Source organism: Ranitomeya variabilis, chromosome 3, assembly GCF_051348905.1.
Source record: "Ranitomeya variabilis isolate aRanVar5 chromosome 3, aRanVar5.hap1, whole genome shotgun sequence".
Taxonomy (NCBI): Eukaryota; Metazoa; Chordata; class Amphibia; order Anura; family Dendrobatidae; genus Ranitomeya; species Ranitomeya variabilis.
In genome coordinates this window covers 455,406,839-455,421,729 of record NC_135234.1, presented here as the reverse complement: position 1 = coordinate 455,421,729, position 14,891 = coordinate 455,406,839, and the positions used below count along the sequence as shown (strand labels likewise).

Here is a 14,891-nt window from a genome sequence, read left to right as displayed (position 1 = left end):
GTGCTGATGGTTACTGTGACGATTCCCATCTGCCGCGTCTGACTTGCTCCTTTTCTGCTTGAATTGCATTTCATGTGGTTGGAGAACTCCCCCCTCCTCGGAGAATGGAGAGAATTCTGGTAATTAGCGGAGAGCAGTTTCTGAGGATAGTGCTGCTTGTTTATGCCCTTTTATTCAAGGGCGTCCGGAGATTTTAGGAACAAAAATCAATATATATTTTTTTTTTTAGCAGTTCAATAAAAAGATGAAAGAAATGACTAAACCTGAATTATTAATCAACAAATCTGAGCTTGGACTGCAGTGCAGTTATTGTGCTGACGCTGGAGAAATGGTTGTCCAGTTGGAAAGTATTTGTAAGAGCATGTTCATACTTTAGTCAGTATTTTACATCAGTAGGTGTAAGCCAAAGCCAGGAGTGGAACAATCAGAGGAAAAGTGTAATACAGACACAACTCCACTGCTGGTTTTGGCTTACAAATACTGAGGTAAAAAACTGAATGTGTGAACGTGGCCTAAGGCTGGATTCCCATGCCGCATTCAGACCTCTGTGAGTTTCATCATATGTAAAAATACGGACTGTTTTCACCAGTGTTTAGTCACGGTGTCGGGTATTACCATCAGTGATTTTCACCTATGGGAATTTAAATGAATGACAAAGCTTCTACCCATTGCAGTGCTAATCACACGGACGGCATAAAGAAGTTATAAGTCTGCTCTCTGGGATTTTCAGACTCCTAGACTTGTTTCTGATCATCATCAGACTTGTTTTTTTTTCCAGACCACTTAGACATGTAAACAACCCCATAGACTATAATGGGAACATGTCTGTGACTCACAGGCATCAGAATGAGCCCTTATTCATCTTTTTTATGGCATTATAATAGCTATGGCCAGATACTAAGACTGTGTGCCCAGTTTTTGGTGAGTTTTTGTCGTTGTGTATTTTTGCTGCATCAAACAGTTTTGCAGTTCCAGCAGAGTGGATGGGATTTATAGGCTCATGCCCACTGTACTGTTATTTACTCAGCATAAACTGACCGGCGGTGCTGGTTTTACATCTGCAACATGTCGGTTCCTCTTGTGGGTACGCAGAGGTTTCCTTGCAGATTTTTTCCATAGACTTGCATTAGGTGCAGAAAATCGCATGTGCATTTTTAGTGCATTTCCGCTGCAGAAAACAAAAAAAAACGCATGTAATCCGCAAATGACTATATCAGTAAAGGTTTGTCAAAGCCAAATACCAGGAAGTATCAAAAACAAAGCAGCTTTATTTAAAATATGACCTATTAAAAAGAGGCAAACAATGTTACCTAATTTAAGTATTCATTAAGGGAATATAGCCTAAGGTCTACATACATACGGTTGTGGTCTGTGCACATGACTATGTTCACACGTTGTTTTTTTTCAGCTTTTTTTTCTGCAGGCAAACCTGCTCTCTTGGCAGTAAAGAATCTGTTTACAAAAAAGCGGGTTTTGCTGCATTTTAATTATTTATTTATTTTTTTGCTGCGTTTTTCAGGATCCCAAAGTTCACCTTTGCTTCCACCACAGAAGCATGAACAAAGGTCACCAATGCAAAACACATGTGAAACCATAAAACAATTTTTTGGAAAAAAAGGGCAATTTGATCAAATTTAGTGGAAAAAGATTTTCATGTCTGAAAAAAGTGACTATTCTGAACAAAAAAGTTCACGAGTTCATTAAAAAATGCACAATTACAAATGCAACAGCAGGTTGAAGTGAATTGGTCTGGAATAGTTTACCTAATGAGTAGAGAAAAATCTGCACCAAAAACGCACCTATTTTACGCCGCATTTTTTCCTGCCAAGAGATACTGAAATGGTGCAGAAATTTCTACACCAAATACTGAATGTGTGCACATACCCTTATTTATTTTTCTTCAAATTCCATGCACAATGCTGTTACGAAATGCAGCTAAAAATGTGTACATGGGAAACATAATCAAAAACATTATGAAAAAGCACAGATCTCAAAATCTATATGAAATAAATGGTGAAGGCGGTACCCTGCGGTTCAGCTAAGCCCATCTTGGGGTATATCATTCTATGTCACATAGTTATTGGTGCAGACAGAAGGACCATAAAATGTGATGCTGACAGATGTTTTCGATTATTTCTGTGGCAGTACCATATATCCACATTCTTCTGCTGACTGCAAAATAAAGCTGCCAACAAAAGCTTGGGTTTAGCTAAAGTGGTTGGCAGAGTGAGTCATCAGCCAGACGTACATCCAGACAGCAGCACTGATGGGTTCAGAAAAGGGCACAAATGGCAGAATTACTGTTTTTCTTATATCTATTTTACATTCTCCTTGTCATGACTCAGCTGTCTACGTGGCAAAATCAAATTATCGTATGTATGTTGGTATGTATACATGAAGCTGCTGCACATGGCTAAATCCTCGTCCACCACTAATGTGATTATTAATGTAGAAGAGGACACGGCGCTTCTATTTTGTTGGTGCACATGTAGGGTCTCCACCCTTATGAAGCAGAAAATGTGTCAATCCGATTTACTGGTAAGTATATGTGCACAGGCAATGTGTAATGTTTCACTCTCATTGACCTTCATCAGATGTGCTTTCCACAGGCAACAGTCACGCAGCAGGTTACCCCGTCCTATAGCGCTTACTCACTACCAGGATTCCCATTCTTTCTATGAACTATTGCGCACCTGATACTGGTCAATGTGTGCAAAACATTATGCATTGCTTGTGGGAATATACTTACCAATAAATCGTATTGGCACATTTTTTTGACTACGAGTGGCAAGTTACCAACGTGATTTCTAATGACCACGTTGTTTTCTGAATCAAACTGCACGATTGCAGCCCACTGCAGATGGCTTTTGGGTGCAAGCAGTCAGCCAATCAGTATATTCTTACATTCACAACATTATGTTTAGCATGTATAGATGATTTGACTGTAGGCTAAGTCACCAATATCAGATGAGTAGGACACCCCCACCACTCAGCTGCTATCTGCTCTGGCCTTGCTGGTTATAAGCAAGGTAGAGTAAGAACAGAGGAGCCACATAAATTGTTTAGTGGCCACTCCTGGGTACTGCACCTTTTTTTCTTCTACTTAGGCTACTTTCACACTAGCGTCGTTTTGCATACGTCGCTATGCGTCGTTTAGGAGTTGTCTGCAGGATGCGTTTTTTACTCATTGACTTTCATTAGCGACGCATTGCGGCGTATGGCCACACGTCGCATCCGTCGTGCGACAGTTGCGTCGTGTTTTGGCGGACTGTTGGCACAAAAAAAGTTCCATGTAACGTTTTTTTGTGCGTCGAGTCTGCCATTTTCGACCGCGCATGAGCAGCCGAAACTCCGCCCCCTCCTCCCCGCTCATCACACTGGGCAGCGGATGCGTTTTAAGACTGCATCCGCTGCCCACGTTGTGATTAATTAGCACACTGTCCGTCGGTACGTCGGGCCGACGGTTTGCGATGGCCCGTACCGACGGACTAGTGTGAAAGTAGCCTTACTTGAATGGGACTGCTCTATGTACAGGGCTGCTCTGTTCTGCCGCATGTATGGCTTATATCCGGCACACCCTGAGCAGATAACAGCTGCTCAGCAGGGATTCCTGGTGTGAGACCCCTTTAAATGCCTTAGTGTGTTACAACTTCACATACTGCTTTTAATTGAGTTCAGTTGCCAACTGTCCTTAAATTCGCATACAGTATGCAAAGATTTTTTTTATTTTTTTTTTTTTACTTCTGCCATTCATGTGTCCAGCAGAAAAATGTACCGTCCATGATTTTCTTTCTAAGCTTGCACATGTGTATGTGCCAAAGGCTGACCTGCACAGTAAAAATAGAGCCAGGACTTGAGAGAGGCAAAACGCAGCAGCTTTTATTATTTATTTATAGCCGACATCTGATCTGATAGAATATCAAAGAGCTTGTGGCCTACTGATTGGCTGCAGCGGTCACGTTGCCTTCTAGGAACTGTAGTGCCTACATCATTTAAATTGTGGTGCTGCAGGAGGTGAGTATACTTTTTTTTTATAAGGTACTCACTAAATTATTAAATAGATCTTAGACCTGATGGGACTGATATTCTTACCTTGAAGATCCCTGCCTAAGTGGCTTTGTAAGGGTATGTGCTCAAGGGTATGTGCTCAAAAAACTCTCAAAATAATGAACATATTTATTGCTATGTAAAAATGACATTTTGATCGTATGATCATGCTTTGAGGGACTCTTAACTGCTGTGAGGCAGTGTCTGGGGTCATATGTGATGGTCACTGTGTCCACCAGGATGCGCAAAGAAGCATACTGAGGTTGCGGGAGTGCATTGCAGTCACAGGCATAGCTGTGATTGCAATGCAGAATAAAAGGGATTTTTGGTCTTGGCCAAGCTATTTGTCCAAGGCAGATTTAGGAAATTCTGCCATGGTCTTTTATTTTTTAAACGGACTACAGGAAGGTAGAAGAGCAGTCAGTTTCCTCCCCATTCCGGGTTTTCCATGTGGCCTACAGCCACAGGTTCTTGGGTAACAGCCCCTGCATCAGAGGGTTGGGTGTGTCAGTGTGGAGTTTGCAAGGTGCAGAGCAGACGGCTCTGGAAAAGCTCAGCCTGTGTGAGGGAGCAGAGCACCAAACAGAGCGAACTCCTGGCACTTCGCACCATTATACGGTGGTGCAGTCACCCTCGGCAACCAGTCGCATATATGGACTGTTTTGTTTCCCGGCTGCGACCAGAAGGATACCGTTTGTTTTGTTTGTAAGTTTTGGACATTAAAACTACGTTTACTTTGAACTTTCTTGGGTCACTACCTCATCACTGCACAGTCAGGACACCGCTGCACTACACCGTGTCAGGTTTCTATAATGCCAAGTGACTGAAAGAAGTGACATTCCATGCTTACAAATCATTGGGAAGTTCCGAAGACTCCCAAGGTGTATTTTTTTGCGGTTTCCCAATGTTTTTACTTCAGAAACCATATGCTGTTTCTTGTTTCTCTTTCATTGTTAAATGAAAAAAAAAAAAGGAGGCTCCAGAACAAACCGCCCCACGACATTTCCTGAAGGTGCTTGTGCTTGAAATTCATCTGGCTTTTCTGCCTCAAAAAAGCCATAGTGTGCTCATGCTCTAGCTATGTGCGCACGTTGAGTATTTGCTTGCAGAAATTTCTGCAATGTTTCTGCATTTCTTGGTGGCAAAAAAGCACGTTTTGCCGCAATTTTTTATTGCGTTTTTTGCCGCCGTGTCTTTTGCATGCGTTTTTGTACAGCAATGAAGTCTTTTTTTTTTTTTAAATCTAAATACTGTATATACTTGTGTATAAGCCAAGTTTTTCAGCACTTTTTTTTGTGCTGAAAACGCCCCCCTCGGCTTACACACGAGTCAGTTGTCCCAGAGGGCCGGCGGGGGAGGGGAAGCGGCGGAGCAGCGGGTCACAGGAGGCAGGAGCCGGCGGCTGTACCTGTGCCCGCTGCTAAAGAGAAATGAATATTAATTTCTCTTAGTGTGCACAGTGGCACACGCAGCCGCCGGATTCCAGAAGACATCCTACTCACCTTCCTGCTTGCTCTCACTGCATCGTTGGCTCCGGCAGCATTTCCGGCCGAGCGATCACTTGGCCCTGCTCATTAAGGTAATGAATATGCCCATAGGCGTGGAGTGAATATTCATTACCTTAATGAGAGGGGCCACATGATCACTCGTCAGGAAGATCTGCTGGCGCCGGAACTAAATGCAGCGAGGGAGCGCAGGAAGGTGAGTAGGATGTTTGTTTGTTTTTTTTAAACATGCATACAAGGATAGGGGATAAGGAGCCATGCATACAAGGACAGGGACGGGGGAGCCATGCATACCAGGACAGGGACCAGTGAGCCATGCATACAAGGATAGGGGATAAGGAGCCCTGCATACCAGGACAGGGATGAGGGGACAATGCATACCCGGCTTATACTTTGAGTCAATAAGCTTATCCAGTTTTTCGTGGCAAAATTAGGTGCCTCGGCTTATACTCTGGTCGGCTTATACTCGCGTGTATACGGGAAAGATATTTAAAAAAAATGTTTTGTGATGTAATTTCTTGGTTCAACACCACTTTTTTCATTCTGATGCAGTATCAGATTAATTTGATTAGGGCTTGGTGTCAGCAGTTCTAATTGACACCAAGCGGTAGGCTTAGTAATGAAAAGGTCAATCAAATAAATAAGGCAGCACTCTGTAGTGCCAAAACTTGCAAATATGAAAATTGAATTGCATTACTGCAATAGAAATATGAAAAATTTAGAAGTTTAGCGCATAAATTGGCCAATTCATGTGTACCTGGTAGCCACGATAAGGCATTTCTCGTTTACCAGGGCCTAGCAATGCCTTTCCTCACTTAGAATAAAGTCTAATCACAGCAGGACTACTACCCCTCCACAGAGATGACTGGATGAAAGTCATATTCAGTGATGAATCACGAATCTGCATTGGGCAAGGTGATGATGCTGGAACTTTTGTTTGGTGCCGTTCCAATGAGATTTATAAAGATGACTGCCTGAAGAGAACATGCAAATTTCCACAGTCATTGATGATATGGGGCTGCATGTCAGGTAAAGGCACTGGGGAGATGGCAGTCATTACATCTTCAATAAATGCACAAGTTTATGTTGATATTTTGGACACTTTTCTTATGCCATCAAATTGAAAGGATGTTTGGGGATGATGAAATCAGTTTTCAAAATGATAATGCATCCTACCATAGAGCAAAAACTGTGAAAACATTCCTTGAAAAAAGACACATAAGGTCAATGTCATGGCCTGCAAATAGTCCGGATCTCAATCCATTTGAAAATCTTTGGTGGAAGTTGAAGAAAATGGTCCATGACAAGGCTCCAACCTGCAAAGCTGATCTGGCAACAGCAATCGGAGAAAGTTGGAGCCAGATTGATGAAGAGTACTGTGTGACACTCATTAAGTCCATGCCTCAGAGACTGCAAGCTGTTATAAAAGCAAGAGGTGGTGCAACAAAATACTAGTGATGTGTTGGAGTGTTTTTTTTTGGTTTTTTTTGTTTTTGTTTGTTTTTTATGATTCCATAATTTTTTCCTCAGAATTGAGTGACTCCATAATTTTTATCCTATGCTTTGTTACAAAAAGTAACCATTACTGACTACCACATTTTTTGTTGTTGATTTCTTTTAGTGTTTCTTTAAAGCCAGAAAGTTTTCATTTGTAATGACTTTAGTTTTGTGCCATGTCTGTGATCTGCTTTTTTTTTCTACAAAATTAAACAACTGAATGAACATCCTCCAAGGCTGGCGATTCCATAATTTTTTCCAAGGGTTGTAATAGGGGCGCGGTGGTGTGCATGTATGACCTCCGGTCAATTTGTTGTCTATGGGATTGCTGTAAATATCATACCCTATTGGCCACGTGCACACCTTGAATATTTTGGTGAATTTTTTACCTCAGTATTTGTGAGCCAAAACCGGGAGTGGGTGATAAATACAGAAGTGGTGACGTATTTCTATATTACACTTTTCTTCTGACTGTTCCACTCCTGGCCTTGGTTCATTAAAACTGAGTAAAAAAAAAATCAATTACTGAACGTGTACACATGGCCTAAAGAGGACTTCTCACTGCATTTTTTTTGTTGTTGTTGTTTTATGTTGCCTCCTGTTTTTCTTATTCTTCTGTGCTGTTGTTGTTATCTCCAATAATCTTGGTGCCAATATTCCCTTCAAGCAACTGCGGGCATCCCACAAGAATTTTCTATAGGGTGTGGCTATGTTTTTGTTCTTGGAATAAGAGGGGAAAAAGTGAGTATTCTCCTGTATACGCCCAGTTGATTGAAAGGATCGTTTTAATATAATTACCAGGTGGCATAACTATGGAATGGGGGCAGGACACAAAAGAAAAGCTGTTCCATAATCAGTGGAACAGTGGCAATTGGAGGAGGTGCACAGCTTAAGGCCTCCTTCACACGTCAGTATAAAACACGTACTTGAATAACCGGTACTGGTGTCATCAATGTTTTCCATCAGTGTGTCATCCATGTGTCCGTTTTTGCCATCAGTGTTTGGTCCATGTGTCCATTTTCACCATCAGTGTGTCATCACTGTGTCCATTTTCACCAACAGTGTTTGGTCTGTGTCCATTTTCACCATCAGTGTTTTGTCCGTGTCCATTTTCACCATCAGTGTTTGGTCCGTGTCCATTTTCACCATCAGTGTTTGGTCCGTGTCCATTTTCACCATCAGTGTTTGGTCCGTGTCCATTTTCACCATCAGTGTTTGGTCCGTGTCCATTTTCACCATCAGTGTTTGGTCCGTGTCCATTTTCACCATCAGTGTTTGGTCCGTGTCCACTTTCACCATCAGTGTTTGGTCCGTGTCCATTTTCACCATCAGTGTTTCGTCCGTGTTCATTTTCACCATCAGTGTTTGGTCCATGTGTCCATTTTCACTATCAGGGTGTTATCAGTGTGTCCGTTTTCACCATTGCTGTGTCCGTCTTTACCATCAGTGTGTCATCAGTGTGTCCATTTTCACCATCAATGTGTCTGTTTTGACCACCAGTGTGTCATCTGTGTTTTTCTGGTATTAATATAGAAATAAATTACAAAGCTCCTCCTGTACTTTTCCATGTTAAACATGGATTGTACATGGCTGCCATACGTGTGCTGTACGTGTTTTTCACGGATCCATAGTCTTGTGTTGGCCCTTGCCATCGGTGCTGCTGGAAAAAAATGTCTTTGTCCCCATATGTTTTATAAAAACATGGATGTGTGAGGAGCCCCATAGATTATAATGGGTACGTGTGGTATCCGTGAAAATAAAACAGATACCACGTGTACTGGAAATACGGACATGTGAACGGGGCCTAAAGAGAATTTTTCACTGGATTTTTATTTAACCCCTTTCTGCCCTCGGACGGAATAGTCCGTCCAATGGCAGAACCCCCGCTTTGATGTGGGCTTCGGCAGTGAGCCCGCATCAAAGCCCGGACATGTCAGCTGTTTTGAACAGCTGACATGTGCCCGCACTAGGTGCGAGCGGAATCGCGTTCTGCCCTCACCTATTAACTAGTTAGTCAGCGTTTGACAGCGGCATTTCACATGCGCTTCCGGACATCCTGCCGGAAATGCGCACCGGTGACCCCCGTCACATGATCGGGGGGGTCATCGGTGCGTTGGCATAACAGCCAGAGTTCTCCTGCAGACCTCTATGGCTGTTGATACCAGATTGCTGTGAGCACCACCCTGTGGTCGGCGCTCATAGCAATGCAGTAATTCAGCTACATAGGGGCGATCTGAGCATCGCTCCTATGTAGCAGAACCGATCAGGCTATGCCAGCTTCTAGCTTCCCATGGAGGCTATTGAAGCATGGCAAAAGTTTAAAAAAAAAAAAAAAAATTAAAAATATGAAATAAAATAAAAGTTCAAATCACCCCCCTTTCACCCCATTCAAAATAAAAAAAAAAAATATATCAAACCTACACGTATTTGATATCGCCGCTTTCAGAATCGCCTGATCTATCAATAAAAAAGGGATTATCCTGATCGCTAAACGTCGTAGCGAGAAAAAAGTTCAAAACGCCAGAATTACTTTTTTTTTGGTCGCAGTGATATTGCATTAAAATGCAATAACGGGCGATCAAAAGAACGTATCTGCACCAAAATGGTATAATTAAAAACGTCAGAAATAAGCCTTCACCCAACCCCAGATCACGAAAAATGGAGACGCTATGGGTATCGGAATATGGCTCAATTTTTTTTTTTTTAAGCAAACTTTGGAAATAATTTTTTTCACCACTTAGATATGTTAGGTGTCTATGAACTGGTAATGACATGGAGAATCATAATGGCAGGTCAGTTTTAGCATTTAGTGAACCTAGCAAAAAAGCCAAACAAAAAACAATTTCACCGCACTTGGAATTTTTTTCCCGTTTTCTAGTACATGACATGGTAAAACAAATGGTGTTGTTCAAAAGTACAACTTGTCCCACAAAAAATAAGACCTCACATGGCCATATTGACGGAAAAATAAACAAGTTATGGCTCTAGGAAGGAGGGGAGCGAAAAACGAAAATGCAAAATAGTAAATACTACTATTAATTTCTCATGCAGATTCAGTCAATGAAAAAAATCTTTCATCTGCCCTGCCTCATTGAATAAGATCGGTCGCAGCATGCACTCGTTTCTAGAGACTCACCCTTTATGTCTATGGCTGCTCAAAACTAATGGGATGCCATACAGAGCCACAGTGTAGGATCCGATTTGTATGGATGCATTGCAATTCTGTAACATAGGAAATTGTCAGTGATTAGTAACTGCTGCTGTAAAAAATCATATTGCAAATAGAAAACACATAGATGACAAGTGAGAAAAAACAGCCATGTTTTCTGAATGAAACTCTGAATCCACACACATAGTAAGTTGCTGATCAATAATAGGCTCTCTTTACACAGGGCAGTCCTGGAGCAGTTTTCAATGCATTTTTTATTGCCAGAACTGTGACCGGATCCAATGGGAAAAGAATAAATCTTTCCTATATGTTCTCTATGGCTTTAGAATCCACTGCTGGTTTTAATTACAGAAAACTCGACAAAATCTTCATCCGTGAAGCTGGTAGGACTAGCATTTACTCTGCATAGGTAGGGTGCCCTCTAGTGGTAATATTATGACATACGGTATACACTGTTTGGATGACGATCAGCTCTCTGTCAAATTACCAGTGAGTACATGGATCCACACAATGTGATACTGATTTTTAGTTTACTCTCCATTGAAATGAAGATATATGGAGTGCTGGTAAGGAACATATTGGCTCGTCTTTTAATCCCATGCAGAATTCTACTCCTAAATTAACACTGTAAAAGGCCGGCGTACCCATTCCTTAGAAACATGTAAAGCTGTAGGGGCCCATTTGGCTTCAAGTACAGATGGTTATAGTTTTAAAAAATACAATGGAGTAACGAGTACTTGTGACGTTCCACCCCACCAACAAATGACCCTTTGTGTGGATTTCATAATGCATGTGGTTGTTTTACGTCACATTTTCTTGGAATAGTTTTCAGCTGTAACAGTTGTTAATTATTCTTCCTTCACACTGCCTGCAGGGCATCGCTATTGTACCTAGTAAAGCAGAGCGGATAATAAGCTCATACAAGGGGCGGGCGTTTAAATAGAAGATGGCCACCCTTATCTTCCCTGACATATTCTTATGCGGGAGAGTTGGGACACCCCCATACACATTGGAAACTCTCCTCTCACTTCTGCGTGGAAAGGTGCTGTTAAAGTAGAATTTATAGATTCATCCGGTGGCCATAGAATACTGATGTGGCCACTGGATTAGTCTCCTGCTAGTTTATTAATAAGGGTAAGATGCATGCTTGATGACTGAGTCCTGGTAAGTGCACATAGGCACTATGTCAGCGGGGCCTCTGGTCTCTTAATGCCTAATTTTTCATGGAGTAAAATATTTAATTGGTAGCTTGTCTCTTCTGCTCTATAACGAACTGTGTCCTCTGAAGTGAATTGCACTACTTATTTGGGTTGGCTCCGGCCCCGTTAATTGGAGCTGGTGGCAGCATACTTTGTTCTGTGCGATTAAGAATCTTTGCAGCGACGGGGGTGTTGATAATTATTGTTCCCGCCTGTGTGGGAGTTGTTATATTGCCCTCGCTGCAGTGTGCCCAATAGCCAGTGCATAGCAGGCAGCCTTTCTGGCGACTAATTACCATTGGTGCAGTACCTAATCTGACCTTGAGGGTAAGGGGGGCGTCAGAGAGCTGCAAGTTCCAAACCGGAACTGGGAAGTGGGATATAGATAAATCCACTTCAGAAGGAACCAGGAGCAACCAAACAACCCCGGTTCATGACAAATTGGTTTGAGTAGTGAAGACGATAAATATATCGTCCCCGGGATCCCTGACATACTGCTGGGTACCGTGACATATTGCGGAAGTAAGAGATGCTGGATGGTTCCTAGTAATGGCTCATTCAGACGTCCATGCAAATCAGTCCAAGATCGGACCACAATGCACAGACTGGCCACTTCTCCCCTGACCCGAGCATGACGGCCTCCTAGAAATACATGAAGCTGTCACACTTGATTCGGGAGACCTGAGGCCAGTCTGTACATTAGCAGTCCGTGCTCAGCCTAATTTTCTTGGATGTCTGCAAGATGCTTGAAAGTCTGAGAGGAACCAAATTTGGGCAAACAGTCGCACAATCTGCACAGGTTTTCCAGGGACTAGGATAGGTGTAAATAATATACTGTTCATATTTCCACCTGAAAATCTCTGCAGCTTGTGGTGTTGGTTTTATTGTACAGATTTCACACCCCAAATCTACAATTTACTCAAAACCTCATCCACGTCTACCAGAAAAAATGCTACAGAGAAGTATGGGCATGCTGCGGGAAACTTGTAGATGTGACTCCTTTAAAGCACAGGGCAAAAATGTCAGACCAAATCTGCTTCTGTAACCTGCTGATTTTGCTGCGTATTTGGGGCAAGGATGCTGAACATTGTTCATTCTGCAGCATGTCTGAATGCACCTTAGGTTTTTAAAACCTAGTAAATGGGATTCATTAAAACTAAACTTCAGCAAAAGGATTTTGTGGAGCAAGGTCAAGAGGCTACATCAGTAGTCCATGGCCGCCGTGCCCGAGCCCTGAGAACTCCCTTCTCTGCTGCTGGTATTGATTAGTACTCCATGTGCAATACAATCATTGTGGAATGATGAACGCATGATGTAACATTGGGCGTGCTAATCAGAAGAGGCGTTGAGGACTCCAGCAGAGAGGAAGACGTTCTCAGGGTTCTGGCCCGGCGGCCATTGCCTACCAATGTAGCTGCTGGACCACGGGTGCGAATCTTTGTAAACCCTTTCTGGGCATGTTACGGATTCTTTAGCTGCAATTCTATCACAGCCGCACAATGTGTGAACCTGGCTTAAACTATGTAATTTGACATCATTTATTTCTCACTCTCATAGCATTCTCCTTTTACAGTTTGTTTTTCTCTTTCATGGTTTTATCTTTTTTGTTTTTTTTGTTTTTGTTTTCTTTTTCTTTTATAATACATTTTATGCCTTGAAAATTCCTATCATGTTTACATGAAGTGTCCGATCGTCAGCTTCCTTCTTGGCCAGAAGTGGCTGAGTATAAGATTTCCTTTTAAGGATACTAAAACTTGGAGTTGTTCTCCTTACCATGAATGACACATCGCTCCTGGGCTGGTAGGGGGCAGCACTGCCTCAGTAAAAGCATATTATCAGCATCTGTATGGGAGGAATACAGATGGAAAGACACTAGTAACAGTATTGTAATAATATACACAGAAGTACAATGCTATATATACAGTCATGGCCAAAAGTGTTGGCACCCTTGAAATTGTTCCAGAAAATGAAGTATTTCTCCCAGAAAATTATTGCAATTACACGTTTTGTTATACACACATTGTATTTCCTTTGTGTGCACTGCAACAACACAAAGAAAACAGGGAAAAACTGGCAAATTGTGCATAATTTCACACAAAACCCCAAACCTGGAAGACCCATGACACAAACCCAGCTTTCTGACACTGTGCACTACAATGCAACCCAAAATACCCTGGTAATCTTTAGATTTCATGATGCCTTGCACACGATCTGGGCCCCCAGTGCCAGAGACAGTAAAGCAATCCAAAAACATCTGATTCTCCACCATATTTGACTGTAGGTACAGTGTTCTTTTCTTTGTATGCCTCATTCAGTTTTCTGTAAACAGTACAAACGCGCTTTACCAAAAAACTCTATCTTGGTCTCATCTGTCCATAAGATGCTTTCTCAGAAGGATTTTGGCTTGCTCATATACATGTTGGCAAACTGCAATCTTTTTGCTGTAGGGTCCTATTGAGTCTTCTGTCATAGCGTTTAATTTAATTCAAATTTTGATGAATAGTTTGCGTTGTGGATGTATTGTCACAAGGAAGCTCTTGTCTTAGGGGTGAAATGAAGCAAGCCACCCATACACATTCAGACTAATGTCGGCCGAACCCTCAAATATGTTCGGCCAACAGTCTGTGTATGGGAGCCCTAGACGATTTATTGTTGGGGAAAATATTGATCCACAACGTCTAAATTCTGACAGCCAAATGTATTACCGTATCTCCCGGAGATAAGCAATCGGCATACATGTCTGCTATCTGCTCCCTCATCGAGATCACAGGAGCGCTTGGATGAATGAGGTTTCCTATGTATGGCAGAGCTGGTCGGAATTGCAATCGTCCGAACCATCGTTCAGACATCCATGTGATGTGTATGGCAGGTTTAAGATCTCTATGATGGCATCCAATGGAGGTATGCCACTATTTTTTTTTTTCTAATTTGATAAATCCAGCAGACAAAAATTTTTTGTGTAAATCTGATGGGCTTCTCCATATACACTAACAGACAATACTTATATGTGAAGTTTGTAAAATGTATTTTGTGTGTTAAGGTTTATTCCCACTAACTTTTTTGCGCAGTTCAAAAATCATACGTTCAACTACGTTGTAAAGCAAAATCTGCTTCAGGAAACTCCAGTTTTGGAGGAGTTATAAGTTTCCTTAAGAGGTTTGAGGAGTTCTTTTTCCTAAAGTGTCCTGTACAGCCTTTTGATTGGACCGCTCGTAGTTTGGAGAGGTTTCTTTCCAGGTCCTCTTCAAAGAAGGGACATGAACTTTCTTTTTTCTTTTGCCAAGGGTTTTTCAATAACTGTTCAGGGGGACCGCCTACAAAGACTTCGTATACACAGCAAAGTGGATTTTGCCTAGAAATGAATTGGAAGAGTTTTTCACGAAATTTTGAAACTCTGTTTGAAGAGTATTTTAGAGATGATCCGCATTTAAAAAAAAAAAAAAACTGTGTGAATTTACCCTAAGGTTAAGGGTA

At 41.9% G+C, this 14,891-nt stretch overlaps 1 protein-coding gene and 1 long non-coding RNA gene across 8 annotated transcripts in view; one reads left to right on the top strand and one right to left on the bottom strand.

Annotated features, from left to right (window-relative positions):
• Positions 1-14,891, top strand: part of LIMS1 (LIM zinc finger domain containing 1) — a 1,169,472-nt gene that overhangs the window by 14,037 nt on the left and 1,140,544 nt on the right. The gene's annotated exons all lie outside the window — the stretch shown is intronic.
• Positions 1-14,891, bottom strand: part of LOC143816346 (uncharacterized) — an 87,728-nt gene that overhangs the window by 12,509 nt on the left and 60,328 nt on the right. The window contains exons 2-3 of one of the 2 annotated variants that reach the window (XR_013223921.1): positions 13,191-13,259; positions 10,186-10,271 (exon numbers count right to left, since the gene is read on the bottom strand). This is a non-coding gene — a long non-coding RNA (uncharacterized LOC143816346). Of the gene's footprint in view, positions 1-7,175; positions 10,272-13,190; positions 13,260-14,891 lie in introns of those variants that run through there. The other variant, XR_013223920.1, reaches the window with a different exon arrangement.